General features: G+C 37.5%; 1 long non-coding RNA gene across 1 annotated transcript; it reads right to left on the reverse strand.

Moving 5' to 3' along the window:
* Positions 1 to 4,319: 4,319 nt before the first annotated feature.
* On the reverse strand, positions 4,320 to 5,283 carry LOC115296970. Its single transcript, XR_003911176.1, has 2 exons — positions 5,040 to 5,283; positions 4,320 to 4,410 (listed from the first exon to the last, which is right to left on the reverse strand). It is a non-coding gene; the product is annotated as an uncharacterized LOC115296970 (long non-coding RNA).
* Positions 5,284 to 15,256: the final 9,973 nt, after the last annotated feature.

Raw genomic sequence — 15,256 nt, forward strand, 5'->3', positions numbered from 1 at the left:
GTCTCATAAGGTACTGGTGATTCTCCTCAGTACCTAACGTCATGCTTTTCCTCTTTGCTTGTAGACCTATCAGTAGGTTGACGCCCAATAAGGCCTAGAGAGTAAGATAAATATATATATATAAGAGGTATACATACCAAAATATTGCATGGTTTCTTCCAATTGATATCAACAAAATCTGGGGAGGGGGCGGGGTAATGTGTGAGTGGATCCCAAGGAAATGAGAATCACTGGAAAGTGTTTTGTTGCTGATACATTTTAATACAATGTATTTTTTTTTGCATGCCATCCTATATCCTGCAACCTTGACAAATGCACTTATTAAGGTTCTAATAATTGTTGGAGCCAGTTCACACCCCAGAGCTCCTTGAATGAAGGAGAGGTGAAGCCCCCTTGAGGAAGCCTCACTACACTGTTGGGAGATTTCACTGTGTTTCTTACTCCTAACTGTCCACACAGGGACCTGTGGCTACTTACTAGGGTGTAGGGAAAGTAATCCAACTTTTCAGTAATTACTAGAAATCACTCTTATACCAGTCACAGTAGTGACTTATGGAGATCAAGTGATGATTGGAGTTTGGGCTCGGTTTTATCTCAGAGTGGGTCTGGTGACTCCCTTTATCAATGCTGTGGTTATTTCTCTAGTTCCAGAATGCATAATTGAGATAGTCATACTCAGCAATGGGCAGAATCCCCACATTGGTTCCATGATGCATGGAATGTGGGTTATTTCTGGTGGGAAAGGCCAAGTGTAAGCAACTAGAACTGCTTTTACCTTTGAAAAGACTAAACTCAAAATAAAAGCACATTCCTATAAGAATTGTCAAGGTTTTGCTACCATTAGGAAATACTAGTAGCGAACCCCATAACACCCCCATTCAACTCACCTTTTTGTACTTTGGAAAAAGAAACAAGATTGAGCTTATAAAATAATGGTGAGTTGTAGTAAACAATTCAGGTGGTGACTTCAATGTGGTTTCACTGTTGGATCAAATCAGCATGTCCCCTGGCATGTGCTATGCAGATATTGATCTATTGAGTGATCATTTCTATATAAAGATGAGGAGGAGGGGATTGCTTCTAGATGACAGGTGTCATTTTCCAAGGTGTTCAGCCATTCACCTACTGGAAGGTTAGTTACATTGCACTGTGTCCATTATAGAATGGACAGTGTTTTGTTTTCACTGGAATAGTCACTTATTCTACACATCGATTTTCCTTCCCTGGCTTCTGCCAAAATACAATTTGTGAAATTATGAAATTTCTTACCCACCATTATTGTATTCCATACAGTATTGCATATGACCAAGGAACTCACTTTGAAGCAAATGACATAAAAGAGTGAGACCATATTTATGGAATTCACTTCTTTGACCATGGTTCTCTTCATCATGAATCAGCTAGCTGACAACACAGTGGGGTGGTTGTTTGGCATTTAAGTTATAGAACTAGCTAGGTTGAAACACTTTTCTGGGCAGGGATGGTCCTGCAGGATATGGTATATGCTCTAAATCAGAAACCTTGATATAAGTACAGTCCATGACTTTAGACTCTGCTGCTCTAGATTCTTAGTTCAAAGGGAGGAATATTTCCACTAGGGGAAGCAACAGTGATTCCATTAATGTGGAAGTTGAGACTGCCCCTGTTCTATTTGGGCTCCTCATGCCAGTGAACCAACAGACAAAATATGTTTTACTGTACTGGATAGTTCTTGGCTATCAAAGGGAGATTGTGTTGTTAGTACACAATGGTGTTATATTAGTTCACTAGGATTGCCATAATAAAGTACCACAGACTAGGTGGTATAAAACAATAGAACTTTATTTTCTCAAAATACTGGAGTCTAGACATCTGAAACCAAATTGTCAGTGGGACTGAGCTTTCTCTGAAGGCTCCAAAAGAGGCTTAATCTTTCCTTATCTCTTTCTAGTAATTCTTTATGGTGGTTGCTTGCAGTTCTTGGCATTCCTTAATTTATAGCTGTATCCCTTCAATCTATGCCTCCATGTCACATCGCCTTCACCTCTGTGACATGTGTTCGAATCTCCTTCTTATAAGAGCAACATTCATAGTGGATTTAGGGTCCATCCTAATTCAGTGTGATATCATCTTAACTTGCTTACATATACAAATACTGTATTTCCAAGTAAGGTTATATTTAGCACTTCTAGGTAGAAATAAATTTGAGGGATCACTACTTAGTAAAGGGGGTAAATTGGAATATGTATATACTGTGGGATGCCTCTTAGTACTTATGTGTCCTGTGATGTCATAGGAACTTAATTCAGTTAGAAATGGAAGTGCAAAACCACGGAAACTCACTTCTGTAAGGACTGCTAAAGGCCCAGGTCATTTATGAATAAGCAAAGGGTGGTCTACCCCACCAGGCAAGGTATTACAACCAATGTAGTACTTTCTGAGTGTAAAAGGAATATGGAATGATTATTGGGAGAATATATTTATAAATACCACCTACATGGCCATGTGCAATTCTTCATTATTTTGATATGGAAGTTTTATTATATATTAACCAAATATTTTTGCTTTCTTTTCCTCTCTCATTTTCTTAACCATCAAACATATGATGTGTTAATAGTAGGTATCCCCATTTGTTTTTATCCCAGTATTTTAGCCACATATTAAAATCAGAGTATGAATCAACTAGAAGAAGAACTAATATTGAAAGAGACTAAGAAAGTTCACATTCTCTTTTGGAGTTAGTGTCAGCACAATTTTCTTTTTAATAGTAGGCAACACAACTGTAAAATGCTAGGCAGAAACGACTATATTTGGGAATTAAGTAAAGTCTAAGGATACATGTGTGGATGCCAGTGTGAAGAGGAGTGGGCTGCCCTGGTTTTGTAATATTTCACCTTAGCTCGTCTGAGCCATGTTTACCTTCTCTGTACATTCCAGTTACAGTGGGCGACAAGAGTCATTTTTTGCAAATTTGGAGAATAGAGGCAAATCGCCATATATGATTAGCTCTTGAAATATCGACAGACCATCAGCAGGCACTTTTGTACCATATGTGTATTGTAGCTATTTAGAAGGCTTATCTTGTTGGCTTGGGGTCACAGCTGGGCCTGAAATTGTTTGACTTCTCCCTGGATCATTTTCAACTTCCCTAACTCCAGGGAAAGATGGACACCGAGTTCTGTGAAGAAGGGGCCAGCTTCTCCAACAGGAAATCTATGTTATTAAGGTCAGAGACAGTGAGAAGTGACACTGAGGCCAGTTGAGTTTATGGATTCATCTCATGCATGAGCTAAATTTCAGCCATTATTTCTTTAAATATTTGTTTGCCCTATTTTCTTTCTTATGTTCTTCTGAGACTTCAATAACTAGCTTGTAAAAATTTTTTTTTAATATATGTGGTACTTTTTAAAGGCATTCTACAATGTATAGTCAGGGCTCTTTGTTCTTCCTATTGGATAAGTTCTATTATTCTGTCTTTATACTTTTTTCTTTGTCGTCTACAATCCTTTGTTAAGCCATTGAGAGATTACTTTAGTTGGGATTTTTTTCAGTTCTAACATTTTTATAGTTTTTTTTAAAATTTTTATAGTTTATATTTCTCTGCTGAGGTTTCCTATTAGTGTATTCATTAAGAACATATTTTTTTTTTTACATTTTTGAGTATGGTTAGGAAAGCTTCTTTAAAATCTTAAATATTGTTTTCCACCTGTGTTGTCTTAGGTTAAATCTCTTTTAATGGATACATCTCTTGATTATGAGTCACATTTTCCTATTTTTTAAGGTCTAGTAATTTTGGACTGAAACCTGGGATTTTTGAATGATACGTTGTAGAAATTTTGAATGTTTTTAATGCTCTTATTGGTTGGAGTCAAACTTCAAACACTGTCATATCTGGCATAAGCATAAGCTGAAAATCTCTCTTCAACTTTTATCCTTAGTTTGGCTGCTTGAAGTCTTTCCTGTTCATGCATAATGCAAGGGTCAGCAGAATTTTGGCAGTTTATATACAGCATTAGGGCTTCATGTCTAAGCTCTTTCCTTTCTTGGATTTATTCCTTTACTCTCCACCTACTATGTTTGTCTGAACTCTGTCCCCTGGTCACTCAAACCCATAAAGCTGCAGGTTTTCTATCTGAAATTTAACTGCGTTGCAAGCTCTAACTGTGTCCCGTCCTCATGGAAAACAAAACAAAACAAAACAAACAAACAAACAAACAAACAAACACAAAGACCATGAAAAGGAGAGAGCCACTCAAGTTCTTTGGCTTCTTTAAAGTGTAGATTTCCTTTAAGTTCTTTTTCCTGCTTTTGGTTGCTCTCCAGCGTTTTCAAGGTGGTGGTTTTTTTTTTTTTAATTTTGTCTAGTATTTATACTTATGTATGGTCCATGGAAGAGTTGATCCAATAAGAGATATTCTGCATTACTGGAATCTGGAATCGAAATGCAGTTAAAGTCCATTTGCATCATTACTTTAACACCATTTGGTCAATGCAACTTATATATCTGAGCCCCAAATCAAAGGTCAAGGATGTGTGTTCTACTCATCACAAGACTATGACAAGGATCTGAATTTATAAGACAACTACAAGAAGTAAAGAATTAGGATTAATGTTTAATTTACCATACTGGTCAGGCAAAATATATATACAGTGGCCTCATATCTACTGTGGTTTTTAAGTCTTATCAATTGAATTACCTTAAGTACTAATCTAATTATATATACATTAGCAATCAATTCTATAATATTTATCATGTTAGTATATTAACTTAATAATTATCAACTATTTCCTATAATCTAGAATTCATGTCAGATACTGGGAATGAGGTTGTAAACTAATGAAGGAAATAAACATTAACATTATTAAAATGTATTGGGACAAAATTTGAGGTAGTATCCAATGATTCGTAGCAATATTGCTAATACCTAGATGCGGTTGGATGCTGGCCATAAATGTTCATATTCTACTTATCTTTGGGTAGCTCAAGGGTTTGGGAGTAAAGATAATATTACATATAAATCAGTTAATATGTAATATTTATATCCCATTGCAAAACTGACCTTCCCTCTCAGGATGAAGGCTGAGAAGGGTGGAATCTTCAAAGAAACGTTGCTTCCACTCTGTGGCGATATGATAGAGTAGAAACAGCTGTGTGGGGTCAGCGGCCAGATGCTGAGACCCCTCCCCCACACACATGCACACAGGTCCTCAGGTAACATTGGCAGCCTTTACAGTTTTCCGTATTATTGAGAAAAGATGCGAAGAGGGATGCCAACAGAAACCAAGAAGCAGCTCCTGAGTAGTCTGCATGAAATGCGTGGAACTGTGGCAGGGACAAGGGGACTAGCAGCTGCTAAAAAAAGAGCCAGTGAAATGAACCACTTCACCAAGAAGGTGAGCGAGATATCCTTCACCGTCCATACCGGAATAGGAGATGGGCCTCTTGGAGTTAGATCATAGGCATAAAAGAAGATGAATGAGGGGACACAGGCCTGAGGATGGATTTAAAGAGACAGAGAGCTGACCTTGGTTTTCAATTATTGAAACATTTAAAAAGCTCCAAAGTTAATTTACAATTTTTAAAAAGTATTGTGAAAAAGTGTTCAGTGAGTATAAAGCAGAATGTATGGTGGCGACAGAGGGCTTCTCCACAGGATGGATTGGCATGAAAACATAAATAATGAGTAGAGGTTATTAGTCCTTAAGACTTGGTGGACATAGTCCAGGCCGAGGGGAACACATATGTAAAGGCACTGATTTTGGAAGTAGCTTTCCCCATCCGCGGTCCCAAAAAAGGTCAGCAAGGCTCAGGATTTGTAATAGAGTGGTAGGCTACATTAAGGAATTCAGGGTTTCATTTTTCTTAGAAAATGGTCACTGTCTTAGTCTATCCAGGCTGCTATAACATAATGCCACAGACTGGGCAGCTTATAATTAACAATCATGGAGGCTGGGCAGTCCAAGATCAAGGCATCTCCAGATTTAGTGTCTGGTGAGGACCTGCCTCTTGGGTCACAGACACCAGTGTCCTCATGTGGTGGTAGGGCTGAGGCAATCTCTCTGGTTGTTTTTTTAAAAAGATTTCATTCATTATGACTCCACCTTTATGACCTAATCACCTCCCCAAAGCCGCACCTCCAGATACCATCACTTTGGAGATGAGGCTCACACAATTCTTTGGGGAGGACAAAAAATTCAGTTTGTAACCATCACTGGTTGTCTTTAAGCAGATCAGAGGTATAGCTGGGTTTTGATTTTAAGGAAATAATGCTGGTTGTTCTATGAAGAATGGACTGAAGATTTGGGTAAATGGGAGAACTGGTTGCTCTCTGAAACATAAACAGAGGGAATAAAAAATATAGACCAAATGGTAGGTTGTTGTGTAGTCTAGATAGTAGATGATGTTGTGTGGATATTTTGGGGACTAAAGATTAGGAAGTCCAAGGCTAAGTCCAAGGCTAAGGTTATTTTTTTAATGGAGATTAAATCACTTTGCTCTTGGTAGAGAGAGTTTAGCAACCTTCAGATATTTAACCAGCCAGGACTGCTACAGTTCCGATTGTCTTCCGTTCTGAACTTTGCAAAATTCTGTGAAGTCATTCAAGCATGTTCAGCTTGTGAGAACAATATGCCAGAACATGCAACCTTCTCATTTCCATGATACCAGGAGTTACCTTTTTCTGAAATGCGATATATGAAAATAATGTAGTAATGAAGACTATTTTATATGGATCTGCTCTAAAGTGGAGATGTTTAGCTGAAAGTTTGTAATAGAGGAAGTATTCTGTTTGTTTGATTTTTCTAGCCAGGAAACTTTTTTTTTTTAATTTGGCATCAGAATTTTGAACTGAATTTGAACTTAGTGGTGTATGAATTAGTTTCCCCTTGGTTATATGTGACTACATTTTGTCCAAGAAAAACAATTTGAAATCCTTGGGAAAAAAAAGCTCAAAACGCCTCTTAATGTATCAAATAACTCTTACAAAACTATTCTTTGATGTTAAGTGTGAAAGTATCAGAAACATGGAGATTAAACTTCCTCTGGGACATTTCTACATGAACAGAAAAAGTGCTTAGTAAAACACCTTTTGGGTTTTGCCTATTCCCAAATGCATTTTAAAAGGAAAACAGGCATTTAACAAATCCAAGAGCAGCTAAAATTTTACTTCTTTTACAGAGACATATTGTATTACTTAACTTCTTTTCCAGTTCCTTTAGTTTGATTCTTTTTAATATATTTGGATTCTCTAAATTTTGTCAACTTGGTTTTAGATTTAGATGAATATTTTCAAACGTGACCAACAGAACAGTCAGAAGTAACTGGTAACAAAGATGCTACTCTGAAAAAAATTTCTGAATTTGAGGTATCATATCTTTGGCTCTGTTTAAAAGCACACCATCCTCATTAAACATGACCTTCATTCAGTGAGGTCAAAGCTAGCCTTGAGAAAATTGGGATGTAGTCATAATTTGTTGGCTATGATTAAGTCCCTCTTGCATTAAGTGCACCATGGAAATACCATGCCTTTCTTAAAGGATCAATGTTGTTTTCCTGACTTGTGCTATCATTCAATGCCTTAAAAAACTCTATATTGGTTTCTATGACTCACTCTGCTTTTTAAGGAAATAAGTGTTCATGAGGAAGGAAGCTAACACCTGGTGAGTGTTCACTTTGTACAGTGCACTGAGCTAAGCCCTTTACTTGCACTACATTAATATACTCTTTGAGCTGATGAAGTAAGAATCCATTTCCTTTGTTCGCAGATCAGCACATCAAGTCAAGGGTTAATGTTCCTACTCCAGGAACGGTGGCTGGTGGCACTGAGGTTGACATTTTGATTCTTCATTCCACTCTCAAAATTATTGCTCTTTCTACTTCTCTGTTACTTTTTTCCTCCTGTCATTTAAAGATGAATTTTCCAAAGGATCTCTGCTTGGTTTACATCTTGCTATATGGTTCCCCCTTTATGGTGACATCCAACCCGAGGTTTGCCTTTAACACTCTGTGTAGCGGGTTGCTGTGCACCTGGACACTTTCCATCATTGAGCAATGTCATCTGTCAGGTTCTAGCTGAATTCAAAGTTAACTTTACAAAAAAAATTACATAAATATGTAGACTCCTTTAAAGAATTTTGAATCTTAAAATTTATATCCCCAGTAGGGAAGGTAAGTTATAAGAATACTCCTATTTAAAAATGGTCTTAGATTCAGATTTGTGTGAAAGTTTGGATATTTGTCTGGCATACAATTAATAGCAGATATAAATCTTGTTAGAGCAGAGGTGCTAAAGTCTTGATTTCACATTTTTGTATGGCAGTATTTTATTTTTAGGTCCTAATATCCCTATTACATGTATACATGCCTACACACACACACACACACACACACACACACACACACACACACACACACAATCGGAGGCAGAAGTGTTCATTTTAACATTTGCCCCATTACATTGCATATATACACACACGCTTTCAGGAAAGTGCATTTTGATCTCTTTCATCGAAACTGAATCCTACAGAGCATCTTTTCTCTGACATGTGAGGTTCTTTGGCAAGAGTACAACTGGATTTTCTCAGCTTGCTGTATCTCCTATGAGATAGGAGAGAAAACTAGTTGGCAATTCATTTTCCCAGTTAGCATCCTTCCCTTTCAATATTTTAAACGTGTGGTGTCTTGTAAAATCTTATACTGAACTTTAATTATGTTCTTGAAATATTTAGTTCCTCTGCTGTATAAGATTCTCTCTCACACACAGGGTTCAATTATAAAAAAAATGTTTCCATTGTGGACTGTCATAAAACATCACATTATGATTATATGAGCACTCACACCTCAACCAGTAATAAAAGAGACTGTTACACACCATGTGGTAAGCTACACGCATAACTGTTCATGAAGTTAATCCTATACCTTTGGTAATTTGGCCAAATTTCTCTAATTATCTTCAAGGTTATATCACTGCTGTCATTGTTAACTGTATTTATTAATGCAATAGCTTCTTAATAGAATTTAATAAAACAATAAATAACTACTTATGAACCCTTTTGGGTTTTTAACAGTCATGGATATACATAAAACTCAACGTTATTTCACTTTTAGTGGTCTAAATATTTAAATTATTTTTAAGTAGTAGTTTATTTAAGACTGTTCTATTTTAAATAAACATTTCACTAAAACTATTTTATATTTATTTATTTATTTATTTATTTAAATTTATTTTTGAGAGACAGAGAGAGACAGTGTGAGCAGGGGAGGGTCAGAGACAGAGGGAAACACAGAATATGAAGACAGGCTCCAGGCTCTGAGCTAGCTGTCAGCAGGGCTCGAACCCACAAACCATGAGATCATGACCTGAGCTGAAGCCGGACGCTTAACCAACTTAGCCACTCAGGCACCCCACTAAAACTATTTTAAATTTACATAAAACTGCAAAGATAGTACAGAGATCTCATATACTCTATACTCCATTTCCCCATTTATTGATAGCTTACAACTGTGGCCCATTTGTCACAACTAATGAAACTATCTTGATGCATTACTGTTAGATAAAGTCCATACTGTATTCAGATTTCCTTTTTTTTATCTGATGTCCTTTTTCTGCATCAGGAACCTGTCCACTAAACCACATTACATTTAATCATCATGTGTCCTCAGTAAACTTTTCTTAGTTTTTCCATATTTTAATAACCTTGACAGTTTTGAAGAGTACAAGTCAGGTTTTTGCAGAACGTCCTTCAACTGGAATTTATCTGTTGTTTTTTCATGATTAGAGTGGGTGATAGTCGTGAGGGTTTAAAGGAAGAAATGGAGATGAAATGTCATTCTCACTGTGTTGCGTCGGTGCATACTATCAACATGGCTTAATAAATTGAAACTAACCTTGATCACCTGGCTGAGGTTATGTATGCAGAATTTCTCCAGTATGAAGTTATTCTCCCCCCATTTCCATACTACTTCGCTCTTTGGAAGGAAGTTACTTTACTAAGCCAGACTGAAGGAGTGGGGGTCTAAGTCCCACCTCCTCAAGGGTAGTGGGTCTCCATACATGATTTGGAATTCTTCTGCATGGGAGATTTGTCTGCCTTTTCTTTTTTCTTTAGCTAATCACACACAAGCTGCACTCTGTTCATATATATATATCTTTATATCATAATTATAATAATATCATAGTGTTGATTATATCATAAATGCTATGATAAATAAATAAGTAAATAAATAGCTAAAGAAAGTGGAGCTGCATTGGAGCTAGGTGGGGTCACATCACTGTTCAATGGGATATAACCGTGTGACTTCTAGAAAGCACATTCTACTCACCGCATCCTTCCCATTGGCTAGAATGTGCATATGATTGCTATATTCTAAGCGACCAGCGTGGTCCTCGAGGGAGTGCACTAAGTCCAGTAAGATCAGGAAGTCTGGCTCTCCAGTGGGTGCACAGAACATTGCTGTGCAATTGCCTACCTTCTCATATTCACGTGAGAGCAAAGTATATTTCTGTCTTGTTTACCTCACTTTTCTCTGAGGTCTCTGTTCCATGCAGCAAAGAGGATCTGTCCCCGAGACTATGGCTTTGGTTAGTTGTACCTTCTGTGCCTCCTCTTAGCACACTGTAGTTTCCCCATTGTGGCACTTCTTAATTTCTCAAATTTCTGCAAATTTCTCATTTCATCATTTGTTTTCTCTCACTAGAATATAAGTTCTATGAAGACATGCATCCTTCTTGTCATTTTTTTGTTCTCAGATCTCATAGTGCCTAGTTAGTATTTTCTAAAATTTCATTGGATGAATCAACGACTTACTAAAAATGACCATCATATGATTAGAACTTTTATGTAAACGTCTAAATGTTCTTCTGCACACATTCTATCTTCTCAATTATTTTAAGAGCCTCAAAGGAAGATATCATGAGTTATAGCACAAAGATTAATATGAATTTCCAATAGGGGTGCCTGGGTAGCTTACTTGGTTAAGCAACTGACTTCAACTCAGGTGATGATCTCACAGTCTGTGGGTTCGAGCCCTGTGTCAGGTTCTGAGCTGACAGCTCGGAGCCTGGAGCCTGCTTGGAATTCTGTATCTCTCCCTCTCTCTGCCTCTCCTCCTGCTTATGTTCTGTCTCTCTCAAAAATAGGTGAACATTTAAGAAAATGTAGATTTCCAATAAATACTTGACAATAACTAACATAACTAAACCAAATAAACTAAAATGAATTAAAAAGTGGTGTGAAGGGTAGTTCTGAGTGGGAAAACTGTAGTTGCACACGCACAGGTTTTTAATCGTTACATTAGGTGAGGATGCAACATTAGTAAAGACAAAGTCCTTGACCTTAGAGGGAGCATTTGTGAGAGGAATTCGGCACAGTCAGTGTGACCCTGGGCTGCACATGCTGTCAGTGGAGTGGACAGGAATGTGAACAGGACATATCTGGGAGATGCCAGGCTGAATTGTAGCAGTTTTCTGCACACCAAGCCCAAGTGGACAACAGGCCTTTGGGTGATGCAGAGAAAGGTCCGAAAGGCAAGTCTTGGAGACAGTTCTCGTTTATGTTTTGTTCAGTACCTCTACTCCTGTTGTCTTGTGTCATGTTTCATAGTTGTTTCAAATTTCCCATTCACAACTTAGTACGATTCTTTGTATGCCATGGGAGCTCACTGATTCACGATGTTGCTCTTCTTCTGGCTTCAAAATTTGAAAATGATTCATAGCATTTAGAACTGCATTTACATACTTTTGATCTATTTTATAGCCTTTGGATACATTAAAATATATTTTTAAGGCAAAATAAAATGTGTGCTTCTTTTTTGTTTTACACTCATCTATAATAAGATAAAAAGTATAGTCACAGGATCCTAAGATAATTGTAAGTCAGTGATTTTAACTTCATTCCTTCTTGACTCTGGATCTCCAGGCATATACTGCTTTGCCAAATTAAATTGCTGGTTTTTAAATATACTTTTTCTACATTAAGGATAGTATATTACCACCACTATCTCTCCCCAAAATATTGACTGAATAATTACTCTTAGGTGATTCTCTAAGTGCTTTGAATAGGTACTAACACATCGAATCATTCCAACCCCAGTAGCTAGGTGAAGTTATTACTCCCCTTTTAGAGAGGAGAAAACTGAGACATAGAAAAGTTACTTATTGGTGGTTACATTCAGCTAGTGATTGTCAGGATGAGAATTCTAACTAAGAGAATCAGATTTTTGAACAGAATTTTAGAATTTAAAGGGGTCTGGATCTTAACCCCTGCACTGTACTGTGTCTCTGGTATCTTCAGAAATGTATGTTGCTCTTTTAGGTATCTATCTAGAGTTGCTAGTTTTCTTTCCTTTATCTTTTTGTTTTAGTTTTTTTTTAAGTTTTGAGAGAGAGAGAGAGAGCGAGCGAGAGAGAGCGAGAGAGAGAGAGAGAGAGAGAGAGAGAGAGAGAGAGAGAGAGAGTGAGCGAGCAGAGGAGGGACAGAAAGAGATGGAGACACAGAATCCCAAGCAAGCTCCAGGCTCTGTGCTGTCAGTGCAGTTTGATGTGGGGCTTGGATTCATGAACCGTGGGATCATGACCTGAGCTGAAGTCAGATGCTTAACCGACTGAGCCACCCAGGCACCCCATAGTTGCCAGTGTTTCTTAAATTATTCTTGAGGATTGGTGTCTGTTCATAGATTACTGGAAAGATTTTCTGGATAAAAATTCATGCTGCGATCACTCTATTCTGCATAGTTGATTCCCAAATCCCTGAAAATGGAGCTTCTGCTAAAACTTCACACTTTGTATTCAGAATGATGTAGGAATTAAAGAAATATTGCTATGAGAGTAGAGTTCCAAATTTTGACTCAAGAGGCCAGATGGGACTCCTATTCATATTTACAATGTAAATGATTTTAGTAATAACAGTGAACCCAGAATACTCATCTGGATATTCTGTTGCAAATCTTCACTTAGTACTCTTTTCTAGGTACTGTAAGATGCTTTGAGAATACAAAAAATCTTTTCTCTGAAGGAATTCACAGTGGAGAAGACTTACAAAAAGGTCATTGTGATACATTGTGGTTACGTGCTTTCGTGGGGATTATGTCTGTATAAAGCACATAGTCATGGGTGTGAGAGAGCAACATTTAATTCTGGCCCAGGATGCAGTAGGGAAGGTCAGAGGATATCAGGGCTAAGATGAACTCTAAAAGATGAACTGACAAATGGGTGTTGGAGAAGTAGAGAACAGAGAGATAAAAATAGTATCTTTTATCTTAGGAAAGATGAGTTGTTCAGTAGGAGTTAGACACATAAAGAAAGTCAATGGGGAAGGACATTTTAGGCAAATGAATAAGCAGGATGTTATGTATGGAGGAGAAAGAATCTAGAAGAGTATGTATTGAATTTATAAGTGGTTTGATACTGGTATGTGCAAATTTTAAGGTAGGAAGTCTCAAGAGTTTAGATTCACCATTTGCTTTTGGCAGGTAAATTGAAAAAAAAAACACTTCTAAGACTAATATATTTAAACACACAGCACAGAAGATCAAGATTCTTGCAAGAGGGTCTTCTAACAATGGATGGAGGTATAGTCAAAAGGTGCTGAGAATCCATGAAGGTCAGGTTCTAAAGCTGATGCTCCAATCTGCAGCAATCTGGATGTTCCAACTATCCCAGCTACACATTTGTCTTGAATTCTGAGATGGTTGTGACATTTCCATTCCAGAGGCATGCACACACCCAACAGTTGTCTGTGAAAACTTGAGCAATTCCTAAGTTTAACTTATTCCACTCTAGAGTTAGGAAAAATAAGGTGTCAAGAGTAGGATCTGTCATCCATGTAGCTGTACAGTAACTGTCTGTACATAATTCTTTACTTTCCTCCTTATCATTCCTTTATCTAATGTTAAACTCTACTGTGGATCCAAGTTATGTTATGCCTAAATTATCCCAATAAATTTAAGTTTCCATAAATTCAGGTTTCATTTTCTATAAACATTATTTATGTCACATCACTTTCTGAAATCAAACACTCAGAAAGTATATATATTTTTTCCTGACTCAATCTAAACTGTTGCCTGGCAATTAAAAATTTGCCCCTAGTTGCTTAATTTCTTCTATTAAACCCGCTCTCTATCCCATCCCAATGTATACTATTTGCTTTAATTAGGTGTCCTTTCCTGCCTGGACACACCTGCTTTTCCACTTACCTGGAAATTGCTACATGTTCCTTCCCTAGTTGGGTCCTCTGAAGTCTTATTTAATTTTGTTTTTTGGTTTGTTTCTAATTTTTATTTAAATTCAAGTTAGGTAACATATAGTGTAATATTAGTTTCAGGAGTAGACTGCAGTGATTCATCATGCACATACAACACCCAGTGCTCATCACAACGCGTGCCCTCCTTAATCCCCATCCCCTATTTAACCCATCCCCCAGCCACCTCCCTCCAGCAACCCTCAGTTTGTTCTCTGTAGTTCAGAATCTCTTATGGTTTGCCTCCTCCTCTCTTTCTTTCCCTTTCCATAGGCTCATCTGTTGTTTCTTAAATCCCACATATGAGTGAAATCATATAGCATTTGGCTTTCTCTGACTGACTTATTTTGGTTAGAGTAATACTTTCTAGCTCCTTCTAGGTCCTTGCAAATGGTACGGTTTCATTCTTTTTTTTTATGGCAGAGTAATATTCTTTATCCATCTTATTTATTTTTTAAGGCCTAGTCAAAGTCCTGCCTCTTTACTAAAGCCTTTCTTGACTGTTGCAGGTGTTGGAAAGTGAAACAACGAGCAGTAACATTGTTGCTAAAACTATGATTATGTTCAAGTTCAAATCGTATCTTAAAAATAGATAGGGGCACCTGGGTGGCTCAGTCAGTTGGGCAACTGACTTCAGCTCAGGTCATGTTCTTGCAGTTTGCAAGTTCAAGCCCTGCATCCAGCTCTTTGCTGAAGCTCAGAGCCGGGAGCCTGCTTCAGATTCTGTGTCTCCATCTCTCTCGGCTCCTCTCCTGTTTCCCCCTCTGTCTCTGTCTCTCTCTTATAAAAATAAATAAACATTAAAATTTTTAAAAATAGACTTTCTTCTAAAAATCCAAGGGGAATTTTCACCCCAGAAAAGCGAAAGTACAAAGACCAATTTTTAAAAAATATTTTATTGTCAAATTGTTTTCCATACAACACCCAGTGCTCTTCCCCTTAAGTGCCCTCCACCATCACCACCACCTCTTTTTCCCCCTCCTCCTTCCCCTTCAACCCTCAGTTCATTTTCAGCATTCAATAGTCTCTCGAGTTTTGCATC

This window comes from Suricata suricatta, chromosome 7 (genome assembly GCF_006229205.1).
Source record: "Suricata suricatta isolate VVHF042 chromosome 7, meerkat_22Aug2017_6uvM2_HiC, whole genome shotgun sequence".
In the NCBI taxonomy this organism is placed as follows: Eukaryota; Metazoa; Chordata; class Mammalia; order Carnivora; family Herpestidae; genus Suricata; species Suricata suricatta.